We start from the raw sequence: 16,325 nt of genomic DNA, 5'->3' as shown, positions 1-16,325 counted from the left end.
CCAGTATCAGGAGGGCTGAGGCAGGAGGATCACCTTAACTCAGAGCAGCAGACCAGCCTGTGCAACCCGGGATGAAGCCTGTCTCAAAACAGAAAAATAAAGTGACAATAATGTTTCAAAGCTGTGAAAATAATTATCAGTTAATATAAAGTATATTGCTCAAAAGCCAGAAAAGAAGACTGGTAAAAAAAAAAAAAAGTAAGAAGAAGAGGTGTCTCTTCTCCAAATCAGGACTTGTAAACAGAGAAAAACCTCCAGACAGATGGATGAGGCTTTGTGCAAAGTTGGAATGCTGATTGTGGCCGCCAAGCAGTGTAAGCCATTTCCAGAAATCCAGATTTATATTACATGCATTCTCTATCGAAAGATCTGACATTCATTACATCTCAGCCTTTGCAGCAAGCCTTACTTTCAGAGCGGGTTCCTCAGCTTCCTCAGAACAGGCTACCAGCCGAGGTGCCTTCGTCCCATGCTCCACTTCAGGCTGAGAGCGCCTTCCTCCTCTAGGCAGTTATACCTTCGGCTCTACGGGAAATGAAAGCTCCCTGGAGACCTGCAGCAGTAATCCTGACAGGCCTTGCAGTACACTACTCACTCGTGAAGCATTGTAAACTAAGACCCAAGAAATCTAAAAGCCCAGCGTATTGACTGAACAATTCGTAGTTTCCCCCGAAAAGCAACAGGCTTGTTTCCTATTGCGGTGATGGAGCACCATGACCAAAAGCTACTTGAAGAGAAAAAGGGTTATTTGGCTTAGGTATCCTAAATCACAGTCCGTGGAGGAAAGTCAAGGCAGGAACTCAGTCGAGGTGGGAACCTGGAGGCAGGAGCTGATGCGGAGGCCATGGAGGAGAGCTGTTCATGATGGCTTGCTCAGCCTGGCTTTTTATAAAACCCAGGACCACCAACTCAGGGGTGACTTCACTCACCATGGACTGGGTCCACCCACATCAACTACTGACTAAGAAAATTCCCTATCAACTTGCCTACAGGCTGAGCTTAGGGAGCAGGGGTTCTCAACCTGTGGGTCACGACCCCCTGGAAGAGTGAGCTACCCTTTCATGGAGCAACATAGAAGATGTTTACACGAGAATTCATTAAGAGTAGCAAAATTGCATCTTGTGAAGCAGTAATGAAATAATTTTCTGGCTGGGGGTCAGCACAACATGAGGAATAGCATTAGGAAGGTTGAAAACCACTACTGTGGAGGTGTTTTCTTCATTGCGGTTCCCCCTCAGATGACTTCAGCTTGGGTCAAGCTGATGTAAAGGAAGTTCGCCTATCAAGCACCCTTTGTGCCCACACTACTGGACCAAGACTGTCTCTTCAGTTCCTTGAAACTGTGTAAGAGAAGGTAGTGCGTGCTACGATGTTTGATACCAAATGGTGTGCATTCTGGAAGTAACCAGAATGGTAAACGCTTCCGAAGAAGCTTCTAGAAAGGGCATGGCCTTTGGAGAATGTGCTTCAACCCCAGTGAGAAATCAAATCCTGGGAAAAGCTGCAGAGCAGGCAAGGAAATGTTGATGCTGGCGGAGTAGACGCTTTCTCCCAGCAGATTGGGGAGGGAGATGGTAGCTTTGATGGCCTATGAGGAACAAGACAGGGGTCTGAGGGAATCCTTACCGGTGCCTGAGCCCCGCACTGCAGCCGACTCTGTTTACAGGCCAGGCCCTGAGCTCTGAGGAAACTCCCGGTGGAGATGTGGGGCTGTCAGTATCTGGGAACTCAGCATTCTGGAGTCTCCTCTCACAGAAGCACCGTGAGACCCAGGCCGAGGCTGTCAGCTATGGCGTCCCAACTATAACATAGTCCAAGGCCCCCATTCTGCCTCTCAACTAAGTTACGGTGTGCGCGTCTACACCCAGTGTATACGGTGCTGGGATTTGAACCCACGGCCTCTGGCAGGCTAGGCAGGCATGGAGCTATACTCCCTTACCTCAAACTTTATAATCTGATCATACCTTTGCATCGATTTAGAATGCAGACTTGGCTTTTTCCTACACTGAAGATGCCCTTGGCACTGTTTCCAGTTTCTAGGGTCGTTGGAGTTAATGAAAGATAACAGTCTCAGGCAATACGTCTGCAAGTCCCCCTCCTTTGTACTTTTCCAGCACGTCCTACTTCAGTTTGACAAACAAGGTTAGACATTGAACTTTCATACACTGGCCATTAGCTCTTCTGGAAAAAGAATCACTGAACGGCGGTGCCTTTATAGTTTCCCCTTGGGTGGAAACGCGGCATTTTAGCTTCCTGTGTGAGAAAGGAAACCCAACAGCAAATTACACTGGAAAGCTTCTTGCTTTCTGTTCGACGAAATTAGTGTCTCTTGTTCTCTTCTGTGTATTTTACCTTCTTCATGCTCCATCCCAGGAGTCTGCTCTTTGTCTTTAGGTTCAGGGCAGTGAGCTTTTATTGAAACCACTCTTTTTTAGCTTAGTACTAATATAATTTGATTAATGACATTCTTAGATGCTTCAGGTTGCTCTCTGGCAAGAGTAGAGACCATGATTTACGTCAGGGACAAGCTAGCCTTTTCTGCAAAGGCCCGAGTGGTAAATATTTGGGTTTTGCTTGACAGGTGGCCTGTGGACAACTGTCCGGAAGTCGTCTCAGACAGTGCATGCGTGAACAAGTGTGGTCGTGTTCCAGTCCAGCTTTATGGACGGGTGAAATTTATGTTTTACGCCATTTCCACACGTCAAAAAATACTCTCTCCTTTTCTTTTTCCAAGCGTTAAAAGTTTAAAAGACACCCTCAGCTTGTAAACTGTGCAAAAATAGAGAAGGGACGAGGTCTGCTCTAAAGCGAAGATGGTCACGTTAATCCATGATGCAGTCTGTAACTGCTGTAGAGAAGTCTAAACTAAATGTAAATCTTTCAGTAGTGACTTGCTGTAATTCGTATTCAGGAATCTGGAGGTGGCTGAACCTTGATTTTTCTTGTTTTCCCGCTATTTATAGACTGGCATACGAAAGAATAACACTTCATACCTGTGTGTCATTGCCTTTGTTACCGTCTCCACCCCTGCTCTCCCTGGACCTCTCCCGCCTCTCTGGCTGGCTCCTCTCTTTCCCTCGGGTAGTAGGTCAGTCCACGCCTCTGCCTCCCTTCGTTTTTTTTTTTTTAAATTTCATAATCTTTTTTTTTAATATTTATTTATTATGTATACAATATTGTCTGTTGTATGCCTGCAGGCCAGAAGAGGGCACCAGACCCCATTACAGATGGTTGTGAGCCACCATGTGGTTGCTGGGAATTGAACTCAGGACCTTTGGAAGAGCAGGCAACGCTCTTATCCACTGAGCCATCTCTCCAGCCCTTCCCTTCGTTTTTTGGTGTCTCACCCCAGCCTGGCCTCAGTCTCCTGTCTACTTGAGGACGACCCGGAATTCTGAGTCTTCCAGTGCCCACCTTCCTAGGGCTGAGATTACCGGCTAGCATCGCGATGCTTCCAGTTCCCTTTCCCGATTTCTCTTTCCTTTGAAATGTCTTCTTCTCATTTTGTGATGTCACTTCTGGTTTCATGATACACCCCCCCCCCCCAACACATATTCCAAAACTTGGGTTTTGCACTTAAAACATGCAGGAACGTGATTCACTTAACATAGTGATGTCCAGGCCGGGCGGTGGTGGCTTAATCCCAGCACTCGGGAGGCAGAGGCAGGCGGATCTCTGTGAGTTCGAGACCAGCCTGGTCTACAAGAGCTAGTTCCAGGACAGGCTCCAAAACCACAGAGAAACCCTGTCTCGAAAAATCAAAAAAAAAAAAAAAAAAACAAAACCATTTCCCCTCTAAATATTATGATCTAATTTTCTTTAAAACTACATACACTTATATAACATTGTGCGCATGTACCGCATTTTCTTCATCCATTCATCTCATCTACTGATAGAGAGCTGGGCTGGTTCTAAACAGCCGTACCATCCAATGTGTATTTTGGCTGTGTCCCTTCAGCGCGTACCCAAGAGTGATAGAACTTTGCTATGCCGTAGTTCTAGTTCCTGGGGGTGGCCCCTCCCTTTTTAAGATTCATTTTACATTAAGTGTGTGAGCGCTTTGGCTGCATGAACACCGTGTGTGTACCGAGTACCTGAGAAGCTCAGAGGAGGCTTCTGACTCCACAGACCTGGAGTTACAGAGGGTTTTGAGTCACTAGGTGGCCAGCAGGTACTGAACATGGCTTCTCTATCCTCTCCACCTGCTCCCCCCCCCCCCCCCCCCCCCGTTCTGTTAGTTTGCTTTTGAGGCAACGTTTCAGGAAGCCCACAGCCACCTCTAACTTCATCTGTACAGAAGGATGATTTGTACAGGAGGGTGACCTTGAACATCTGACCCTGCTGTTTTCAGGCACGTACCACAATAATCAGTTCTATGTGTACTGTGGATTGAATCCACGACCTAGAACATGCTAGAAAAACACTACCAACTGGGCTACTCCCCCAACCCGATATGTATATTTTTATATACCAACTGGGCTACTCCCCCAACCCGATATGTATATTTTTATATACCGACTGGGCTACTCCCCCAACCCGATATGTATATTTTTATATACCGACTGGGCTACTCCCCCAACCCGATATGTATATTTTTATATACCAACTGGGCTACTCCCCCAACCCGATATGTATATTTTTTTAATCTCTGTATTGACTCCCGTGAAAATCTGCACTCCAACAGCGATGAATCCAGTTCATTGTATTCTTAAAGCTCCCTCTCTCTTGTTTTCTTGACCATGACTGCTGGACAGACTTTCATTTGCATATTAAATTGCATCTTAATTAATTGCATATTAAAACGGATACATTTTGCAAGTGTTTCATTGGCCATTTGTACCTCTTCTATTGTGTTACTGGCCCATTTATCCATTGGATGATTTGTTTTAGTGTTACTGGCCCATTTATTCATTGGATAATTTGTTTTATTTTGTCACTGGTTGTGTTTTTGTTGTGGCATTTGGATTAAGTATAGTTTCAAAAGAAATTTTCTTCCTTCCTTTTACTTTTTATTTTTTTGAGGCAGGATCTCCTGCAGCCTAGGTTGGCCTTGAGGGTCACCTTAAAATTCTGGTTTTCTCGCTTCCCCCCCTTACATGCTGGTATTACAGATAGGTATGTCCTACCGTGTCTGTCTGAAGCGGTTCTGTGGGTCAAACTAAGGCCTTGTTCACGCTAGGCAAGCACTCTGCCAACTGAGCTACAGCCTCGTCCTGATTTGTATAATTCCCATATGCGGTGGATACTAATCGCTTGTCGGACTTGTATTTGGTGCAAGGTTTTTCTCCCATTCTATAGTCTCTCCTCTCTGATTGTTTGTTGTGCAGAAGCCTTTCAATGTCCTGAGTTTACTCTGTCAGTTTTCAGGACTATTCCTTGTGGCCATCCTGTTGGCATCCTTTTCAGAAAACCCTTGCTTATGCCTTGAAGAAGTCTAGTATTTTTATCTAGTTATGCCAAAGTTAAAGTCTTTGGCCTACTTTGATTTCTTTGGGCACATTAAGAGATAGAAATCCAGTTTCATTCTTCTATATGCAGAAAATTACTTTGCACGAGCAAACTCCCCCCATCCCCTCCCGTTTTTTTTTTGTTTTGTTTTGTTTTTCCTTGTTTGGTTTTTTCGAGTCAGGGTTTCTCTGTATAACAGCCCTGGCTGTCCTGATACCAGAGACCAGGCTGGCCCTGAACTCATAGAGATCCGCCTGCCTCCCAAGTGCTGGGATTAAAAGCATGTGCCACTGCCTAGCCCCAGCATCCTTATTCAAGAGAAGTCTTTTCTCCAATGCATGCTTTTGAAATCTCTAAGTGTATTGACGTACTGCTCGGTCATCTACTCTAGCCCACTGTCTATAAGTTTCTTTGGTTTCTTTTGACAAGGATATGCTGTTTTCTTATCATGACTTTTTAATATAATTGGAGATCAAGTGTTATGTCTTCATCATCGCCTTTTCTGCTAAAGATTGTTCTAGCAATTCAGGGTCCTTTGGCTTTCTATATGAATTTTAAGATTTTTTTTTCTAGTTCTGTGATGACTATCATTTGAATTTTGTTGGGACTTGGGTTGAGTCTTAGGTTGCTTTTGGCTACATAGCACTTCTTTAAAACAATATTAATCTTTCAATCCATGATGAGGGAGGTCTTCCCTCTCTTGGTGTCTTCCTAAACATTTATTCTTCAGTATCTTTTTTTTTTTTTTTTTTTTTTTTTTTTTTGGTTTTTCGAGACAGGGTTTCTCTGTGGTTTTTGAAGCCTGTCCCGGAACTAGCTCTGTGGACCAGGCTGACCTCGAACTCACAGAGATCTGCATGCCTCTGCCCCCCCCCCCCCAGTGCTGGGATTAAAGGCGTGGGCCACCACCACCCGGCTTATTCTTCAGTATCTTAAAGTTTTCATTGTAGGGGTCTTGGTTATGTTTGCACCTAAGTACTTTATTTTACTCTTTAAAACTATTGGAACGAACCATAATTTTCTGTTTTTCTAGGCAAGTTCATTGTTGTTATTTTAAAAATATACTAGTTTTTTTTGTTTGTTTTTTTTTAAATACGGAGTTTGCTGAGTGTACCTACCAGTTTTAAGAGTTTCTGTGCAGCACAGACATTAAGGACCTCATTGAATAAATGGGACCTCCTGAGACTGAGAAGCTTCTGTAAAGCAAAGGACACTGTCACTAAGACAAAAAGGCAACCCACTGACTGGGAGAAGATCTTCACCAACCCCGCAACTGACAAAGGTCTGATCTCCAAAATATATAAAGATCTCAAGAAACAAGACCGTAAAAGGCTAACCAACCCAATTATAAAATGGGGCTTTGAGCTGAACAGAGAATTCTCAACAGAAGAACTTCAAATGGCCAAAAGACACTTAAGGTCATGCTCAAATTCCTTAGCAATCAGGGAAATGCAAATCAAGACAACTTTAAGATACCATCTTACACCTGTCAGAATGGCTAAAATAAAAAACACCAATGATAGCCTTTGCTGGAGAGGCTGTGGAGAAAGGGGTACACTCATCCATTGCTGGTGGGAATGCAAACTTGTTCAACCACTTTGGAAAGCAGTGTGGCGGTTTCTCAGGAAATTTGGGATCAACCTACCCCTGGATCCAGCAATACCACTCTTGGGAATATACCCAAGAGAGGCCCTATCATACAACAAAAGTATATGCTCTACGATGTTCATAGCAGCATTGTTTGTGATAGCCAGAACCTGGAAACAACCTAGATGCCCTTCAATGGAAGAATGGATGAAGAAAGTATGGAATATATACATATTAGAGTACTACTCAGCAGTAAAAAACAAGGACTTCTTGAATTTTGCATGCAAATGGATGGAAATAGAAAACACTATCCTGAGTGAGGTAAGCCAGACCCAAAAAGAGGAACATGGGATGTACTCACTCATATTTGGTTTCTAGCCATAAACCAAGGACATTGAGCCTATAATTAGTGATCCTAGAGAAGCTAAATAAGGAGAACCCAAAGAAAAACATATAGGCATCCTCCTGAATATTAACCTTCAGCAAGCAATGAAAGGAGACAGAGACAGAGACCCACATTGGAGCACAGGACTGAAATCTCAAGGTCCAAATCAGGAGCAGAAGGAGAGAGAGCACGAGCAAGGAACTCAGGACCGCGAGGGGTGCACCCACACACTGAGACAATGGGGATGTTCAACTGGGAACTCACCAAGACCAGCTGGCCTGGGTCTGGAAAAGCCTGGGATAAAACCGGACTCTCTGAACATAGCGGACAATGAGGACTACTGAAAACTCAAGAACAATGGCAATGGGTTTCTGATCCTACTGCATGCACTGGCTTTGTGGGAGCCTAGGCAGTTTGGATGCTCAACTTACTAGACCTGGATGGAGGTGGGGGTTCCTTGGACTTCCCACAGGACAGGGAACCCTGATTGCTTTTTGGGCTGAGGGGGGGGGACTTAATTGGGGAAGGGGGAGGGAAATGGGAGGCGGTGGCGGGGAAGAGACAGAAATCTTTAATAAATAAATAAATTAAAATAAATAAATAAATAAATTTCCACAAAAAAAAAAAAGTTTCTGTGAAGTCTGTAGGCTCCTTTAACTACAGGGTCATGCCATCTAAAAGTGGGCGAATTTGATTTCTTCCTTTGCTTGTTCATATCCCTTTCATATCTTTTTCTTGTCTTATTGCTCTAGATGTGATTTCTAGCTCTACACTGAATAAGGGTAGAGAGAACGGCCACCTTTGTCTTGTTCCAGAATTTAGGAGAAATAGTATCGGGTATAGGACTTGACTATTTTCTATTTCTGTTTTCTTCAGGTGATTTTATCATGGATCAATGCTAAACTTGGTCAAAGGTGTTCTGGTCTTGGCTTTTCAAAGTTGTATGTCAGGTATTAAATAGGAAGACTCCTTGGGGAGCCTTGAAGAGCATGATCGGCAAGAGGCTGTTTAATTACTTCGGGTTCTGTTTTGTTTTAATGTTGCTTTGTATTGGCTTCCATTTCCTAATGAGCCTGAAAATTTCCTGGTAAAGATGAAACCCTAAGAAGAAGGCCTGTTCGCTTATTCAGCTCTATTTCTGCAAAAGCATGGTCCACTGCTCTGGGAAGCCCCAGTGGCAAAGTCAGATATCACCACACCCAATAGAGTAGATAACAGGGATCTATCTAGAGGTACAGCATAGCCTATGTAAGTCAACGCCAGTCTTAATGAGACCACATGGAAAAATAAAAGTCAGGGATGGAGAACCGGCTCAGCAGTTAGCAAAGGATCCCAGTTCCATCCCAGCACGTAAGTAAGGAGGGCAGCTCACAACAACCTGTGACTCCAGTTCCAGGGGGGAGCTGATGCCTTTTTCTGGCTCCTATGGGCACTGAGTGTACATTCACAAACCCACACCCACCCACAACACAATACACATTATTATTAAAAATAAAATTAAAAAATAAATTGATAAAAAAAATAATAAATGGGTTGGGAATGTGATTCAGTGATTATAGCACGTGCCCCACGTGCCCAAGGTTCTAAGTTTAACTCCAGGACTTCACAAAGCAAATGAGCAAAAATCAAAGGTGGTCACGGTACGGTTATCAAGCTTCTTCTAGGAATACTCCTTCTCATTCAAAACTTCTGCCTTTAGAATCTTTTCATTTCTGCTTTTTTTTTTTTTTCTCAAGAAAATTAAGAAGGGATTCAGGAACAGACAGACGAACCGGAATGGAAAGACTGCATTGAAAGGGAGTCTTTTGGAAGTAAAACCAAGGGACAAGACAAGCAAGCAGAAAGCCAGGCATCCACCCTAGACTCCTACAGAGATGTGCGCCTGTAAATGACGTCAGAGCAGGGATTGGTCAGCCTTGCTCACGGTGTGAGCACTTCCTTTCAGGTGCAGCAAGATTCGCTAGTTGCTATAGCTCTTTTGTTTTCCTCCCCAGGCACCGTTTCAAAAGCTCTAATCAGTCTCTGCAACGAGCTTGGATCTACTTCCAAAAGATGCTTTCCACACTCTTTCAATGCACGCACTTGATATCCTCCTTTAAGAATGTAATCAAAATTTGTATCCTAAAACTCCCATAGTGTCATAGCCTGGTAAGTTACCATGGCAACTTGCGAGCTTACTGAAAAAAAAAGTCGCAAGGGCTTCTAGCCTGTTTCCATCAGGATGCTCCACAGTCCCATCCTGTCCCTTGGATCCTAAGACCAGAGAAAAGCTCTCTCCCGTACCCTTCCTTCCTCCATCTCCCTCCCTCCCTCCCTCCTTCTCTCCCCCATTGCTCTCTGAAATGGAAATGATGGCAATCGAAGGATATATTATTGTAGAAGGTAGTTTTGCTTTGGTTTTTTAATGTTTTTATTCTTCCCATTTGTTACATGATAGATAAGCATGCTAAGGTTAATACCGAGTTTCACAATATTGGGTATACTACCGTCATGACTTTATAAAGGCCAGTGGCTCATTTAGAAAGGATACTGTTGTACCCACAGAAGAATCTAGGATCTAACTACATGCAATGCTTTCCCACAGCCTTTGGTACCTGAGGCAAGTGAGGGCAGAGACACAGCAAAGACGGACAGACTCCGTGAGGGTTCACCAGAGAGCTGTGGCATTGCAGATGACAAAAGCTGGGTCCTTCTGGCTTAATCTTTCCAGTCCCTTAAATCAAAGATCCTTGCTTGTGACAGCCCACTCAGTACCTGAAGTCTAAGAAGAACGTGGAGAAAACGCTCTGCATTAGAAAGTCCCCAAGCCCTGTTCTACTCTGAGCTGCTTTCACATCAGGGTTTCTAATTTAGAGTCTCCTTTGACACAGTTACAGGCTTTGACTTTTTCTTATAATATTCTCGAACGTCGACTTTGAATTCTCAACTTGACGCAAGCTAAAGTGGCCTGTGAAGACAGTCGCAATGAAGGCCTGTCTGACTGAGGCTGGACTGCAGACGTGTCTGTGGGACATCGTCAGGATCTCACTTATTCATGTGGGAAGGCCAACCCTGCTACGGATCGCACCATTCCCTGGGTTTGGGTCATGGATTGTAGACGACTGAAGAAAACCATCTGCGTAGTAAGCACGCCTGCGTTCATTCTTCTGCGCTCTCGACAGATGTGGGTGTGACTATTCCCAACACATTTCTATCTCCTTGACTTCTGCTACAAGGGACCAAACTGCACTAGACCTTTAAATCAAATAAGCCCTTGTCCCTTGAAGTGACTTTGTAAAGGTATGTTTATCACAGCAACGGGATTGGAATTAGGGCAGATGTATCCTATCTATGAACCCTACTGGTCCCCGTCAATTTTTATTTGTTCATAAGCCAGATTTCTAGGCAGAAGCAAACAATATCGCAATATCGTTCACCTTTTCCCTATCATCCAATCTTCAGTTAGCACACCTAGAGATGTCAGATGTCTAGACTTGCCAACAAATGCAGACAAAAAAAAAATTGTGAGTCAATAAAGTTCATCGCTCCCGGGATGATAAAATGGCCCAGCAGTTAAGAACTCTGCCTTCACTGGGTGGTGCTAGAGCACACCTTTATTCCCAGCACTTGGGAAGCAGAGGGAGATGGGTCTCAGTGATTTCCAGGCCAACCTGGTCTACAAAGTGAGTTCAAGGACAGCCAGGACTGTTACACAGAGAAACCCTGTCTTGAAAGATAAAAACAAAAATAAAACAAACAAAACAAAACAAAAAAGAACACTCCTTCTCTTTCAAGGATCTGGGTTTGGTTTTTCAACACCCACATGGTAGCTAACAGCTGTCTGTAAATCCAGTTCCAAGGGATCCAATGCCCTCTTCTTGTGGCAAGCTATTTGAACATACTGTAAACCATGAGATTTTGCTATTTAAATAAAATCAACCATAGGTCAAGAAGCAGAGCAAGCAACCAGTTGATGGAAGTAACCAGTACGGGGAAAGTGGGAGGTGGGAGGGAGAGAGAGAGAGAGAGAGAGAGAGAGAGAGAGAGAGAGAGAGAATGAGAGAAACATCCTGCTGCTGAGGGAGTTTTGTTTCAGATGACATAGGAGAGCTGGTCAGCCAGCTGCTTTCTCAACCTCTCTGAGCTAGCAGGTTTTCACCCCAGCATCTGGCCCCAAAGTTTTTATTAGTAAATCCAAAAGATAGAGACTTAGTTCAAAAGCCAGTGACAGGCTGCTGACACTAGCTGCCAGGTGTAGCTGCCAGCTCAAGACGGATCCTGGCCCCACTGACCACATTAGCAGCAGGTTTTGTTTGTTGAAATGATTGTTTTCTAGAAGCAAACAACCCCCGCGGCTTTCTCCTTTCATAACCTGGGCTGGTGTCAGCCTTCACGCAGGGCCAATGCAGAGCGGGAAGCTTCTTCCTCACAGTTCCCGGCCCCCTCTGGCCCGGGGTTGTGGCTAGGTCTCTAGTGCCCCCCCCCCCCCCACTTTACATTTTGTTTTTCTGCCTGCCCCACTTGCTCTTTTCTTTGTAAATTTGTATGAGAATAAGCAGTAATTGCAATGCCACAGCCTCAATGTTACACTGTTGGGAGGTTTCCTTTGCGAAAGAAATTGGTCCATGGCTTTTTAGTTTGCTTCAGGAAAGCTCTTGAGGCACAGGCCGGAGGCAGCCAGATTCCTTGCCAAAGGGTCACAAAAATGGCCTCTATCCCAGTTCCTAAGAGACCCCACTCCCTCTGAAACCACTTAAGCTGGGCCCCTCCTTTCTGTGTTACTCTTAGCAGCACTGGTTCCAAGCTCCCGCTGAAACGTCTTATTAAACTTTGCGGCATTCGACTGTTTTTTCTGGTTCTAAATTCTCAAGTATTCTACATTAAAAAACAAAACAGCAATAAAACAAAACAAAGACAAAACCCCCAAACCTCCGAAACAAAACAAAACAAAAACACTCAACAGCAAACCCAAGCAAATGGAAAACAATATTCACCTCAACAGGTCCGCTTTCCAGCACTGACTTCTGCATTTGGTCCTTTCTGCTGCTGCGTTAACATACCGTGACCAAATGCAATTGATGGAAGAAGGAGTTTATTTTGGCTGATGGCTCCAGAAGCGGAATCCAGGAAGAGGAAGGCGTGAAAGCTATGGACAGGTCAGGAAACGGAAAGGTCACGACATCTTCAACCCTAAACAAAAAGCGGAAGGAGAACTGGGAGTGGGCGTGGCCATAAACGCTGACGCGGAACTTCCCGTGTGGCGCTTTTTCCAGCCAGGCTTCACTTGCTAAAGGTTCCGTGGCCTCTGAAAACAGCGCCCATCCATCAGAGACCTAGTGTTTAAACAACCTGAGCCTATGGGGGGCATTTTTCATTCGACCCATGCTATCAATGTTCTTTTGCATTGCCGACTTTCACTGGTCTAGAACTTGCCAAGTGAGCTGGGCAGCCAGGGATCCGTCTGTCTTTGTTTTAATAGCAGAATTTTTTTTATGTGATATTTAGCGATCAGACTCAGTCTCCCATATTTAGAAAGCAAGTCTTTACCGACAGAGTTATCTCCCTAACTAGACAACCTCTCCCCTCCTCCACTAGCTGTTTTTGAGACAGTCTTACTGTGTAGCCGGGTAGCTGGCCTCGAGCTCACAGAGGTCTGCCTGCCTCTACTCTATTTTTTTTTTTGGTTTTTCGAGACAGGGTTTCTCTGTGGCTTTGGAGCCTGTCCTGGAACTAGCTCTGTAGACCAGGCTGGTCTCGAACTCACAGAGATCCGCCTGCCTCTGCCTCCCGAGTGCTGGGATTAAAGGCGTGCGCCACCACCGCCCGGCCCTGCCTCTACTCTAGAATGCTGGGATTAAAGGTGTGCAAAGCAGCCTCCTCCACCACCACCAACCAGCAACACCCCCCCCCCTTTTCTAAGGCAAGGTCTCCCAATAGCTCAGGCTTTTCTTAAACAGACATACACATAATGTTTTTTTTTTAATGACAGAAAAACTAGTAGACCAGCATTAAAGAAAAAAAATGCAGAAACCACTACACCACCTACAAAACAGATGTGAAACATGACCGAGACTCACATTACTAGGGCTAGGGATGTGGTTCAGGTTAGTGTTGCCTAACATGTTCAGTATCCTGGGTTTGATCCCTGTGATACCCTACTTCCAACACACACACAAGGCAGGGTTACCCTACTGTCCTGGGTTTGATCTCTATGTACCCCACTCCCAACACACACACACATACACACACACACACACACACACACACACACACACAAGGCAGGGTTACTCTACTATCTTGGATTTGATCCCTATGATACCCCACTTCCAAAACACATACACACAAACATACACCACACAGAGACTCAGACACACAGACACAAGCAGGGTTACCTTACTGTCCTGGGTTTGATCCTTGTGATACCCCACTCCAACACACACACACACACACACACACACATACAAACACACACATAAACACAAACATACACGCCACACACATGCACACACAAGGCAGGGATACCCTACTGTCCTAGGTTTGATCCCTATGGTACCCCACTTCCAAAACACATACACACAAACATATATCACACATACACATAGACACACACACACAAGGCAGGGTTATCTTACTGTCTCTACTGATAATGAGAAAAATCTCCTTATAATTCTGTAAACCTGAGACCCTCCCTAGCATAGCACATAAAGTCTAGTTTGGAGAAGTAACCTTAACACTTCCTACAACTCCTGATGTACCCCTGGTACTAATTTTACCGATTCACATACTTGCCCTGTTTCAGTGGAAACAAACATTTATGAGGATTCCCATATGACCACTCCTGCCCTCCTTTCTTGGATCTTTCTCCTGAAGCCCCCTTTCAATCACATACTTTCTTGTATGAAGAGTTTGGAAATCAGAGTTTGACATGTACCCCCAACACTGGGCAGCCAGGAATGCCTGAAGTTGGAAGAGGGTTGTAATCAACAATTAATTCACACTTCAGCTTCCCCATAGCTGGAACTGGAGTTTCTACCCAGGAAGTGGACCCCTCTGTGTGCTTCATAGTTGGCACTGATCTGAAATGCCTACCCATCTGCCTGGGCCTGCAAGCCATTTTCTTTTATCTCTAAAATCGGACCTTTGTTATAGCTAATCTCAAGGTGCAATATTAAAAAAATAATAAAGAGTATAGAGCAATGTCAAGGGAGATGTGGAAAACAGGATTCTGACTTTTTCCATTTTCTTTGTCCAATAGGAAGTCCTCAGGGAATGGTAAACACTGATGCAGGAGCATAGCTTTGTTTTTGTATCTTTAACTCTTTTTTTAATTTATTTATTTTATTTATTTATTATGTATATAATATTCTGTCTGTGTGTATGCCTGCAGGCTGGAAGAGGGCACCAGACCTCTTTACAGATGGTTGTGAGCCACCATGTGGTTGCCGGGAATTGAACTCAGGACCTTTGGAAGAGCAGGCAATGCTCTTAACCACTGAGCCATCTCTCCAGCCCCTCTTTAACTCTTTTATAATGCCAGCATCATGAATGCTACACACGCTATGAACATGTCTTAGAATTTTGGTTGTAATCCTAGTCTTTAACAGCTGAGCCATCTCTCCAGCCCTTAACATGTCTTAATGCATATATTTCTTCGCATGTGTGGTGTGTGCGCACAGATGCACATCTTCGGCTGCCTGTGTATGGAGCCCAGGCTGGGTCAGCCTCTGCTGCTGTTTCTCGGCAGTCCTCCATCTTGGTGTCTTCAGAATGTCTCCTTCAGACAGGTCTCTCATCGACCAAGTAGGCAGCCAGGCCCCAGGGATCCCGCTGTCTCTGTCTCTCCAGCATTCGAATTGAAGTGGTTGTTGCAAGGCTTGGCTTGTGTTTTCCTTTCTTTCTTTTTATATGAGGGCTGAAGATAGAGCTCAGAAGAGTAAGTCAGGGGACCACTTGTAAGACCTGCTTCTCCGCTTCTACTATGTAGGTCCTAGGGATTGAACTCAGATTTTGTTTTTGTTTTTTGAGATAGAGTTTCTCTGGCTGTCCAGGAACTCACTCTGTAGACTAGATTGGCCTTAAACTCAGAGTTCCATCTCCCTCTGCTACTCTAACGCTGGAAGTTTTAATCGTCAGTTTGTCTTGACATTTTTTTTTTTGTCTAGTATAACCTACAATATAAATGAACCATTTGGGGATTAATGATCAATTTCAGTAGATAAGGTGATGGCCAGCAACATACCCTTTTCATTACTATTTTGCACATATTATTCATTTAATAATTTTCTAGTTTTTTCTGATCTGCATGAATATTTTGCCAAGTTGTTAATTACTTTCAGAGCATCTACTGTACAAATTATTGGGATGTGGGGAAACCAGCATGCACACGGACCACTACCTTGGATAGACAGTTATATGTCACAGTAGGAATGAAAACGTTTGGTTGCTGTTTCCTTCTGATCTGATTTGACAAGTTTTTCCACGGAGTTAACAGCTGAGGGTGGTAGCTCTGTGGTAGAACACTAGCTTGATATACAGAAGGCCCTGGGTTCGGTCCCTGGCAACCCTTACTCTCCTATACACAGAAAGTTAAAGCACAAGTAATTCTTTTGTATATTGCTTTATGGAACGCTTGCCTGACAATGGTGTCATCCACTCAACATTCTGCATCATCCTAGAATCTTGTAGCTGATAGAAAGGGTGAAGGCAAATGAATTGACAGTCTCTGCCTTATTTCACTCCTTGTAATTATGGTTGTATAGAGTTCAAAAATCATGGGGTGACCATTCAACATCTCTTAGTGAAATGGCAAAGAATCAGCTACCTCTGCTTCATTTCTCCCGATGTGAACTGTTTCTTAAAAACCCAGACGTGGATAGGAGAGACGGTTCAGAGAGTAAAGGCATTGAACACCACGGCTCGCAGTCTG

The 16,325-nt window shown here is 44.3% G+C and overlaps 1 protein-coding gene across 1 annotated transcript in view; it reads right to left on the bottom strand.

The window, feature by feature from the left end:
• Slc39a10 (solute carrier family 39 member 10) overlaps window positions 1-12,410 on the bottom strand; it is a 100,104-nt gene extending 87,694 nt beyond the window's left edge. Inside the window, exon 1 of the mRNA XM_041668243.1 lies at window positions 12,394-12,410. The gene's annotated coding sequence lies outside the window, so the exon portion shown is untranslated. The remainder of the gene's footprint in view (window positions 1-12,393) is intronic.
• Window positions 12,411-16,325: the final 3,915 nt, after the last annotated feature.

The sequence above is a fragment of the Microtus oregoni genome, unplaced genomic scaffold (genome assembly GCF_018167655.1).
Source record: "Microtus oregoni isolate MIOR12 unplaced genomic scaffold, Mior012 000018F_ref0000195, whole genome shotgun sequence".
NCBI classification, from domain to species: Eukaryota; Metazoa; Chordata; class Mammalia; order Rodentia; family Cricetidae; genus Microtus; species Microtus oregoni.
Note: the sequence above shows the minus strand (reverse complement) of the source record. Positions and strands in the feature narration are given on the sequence as shown.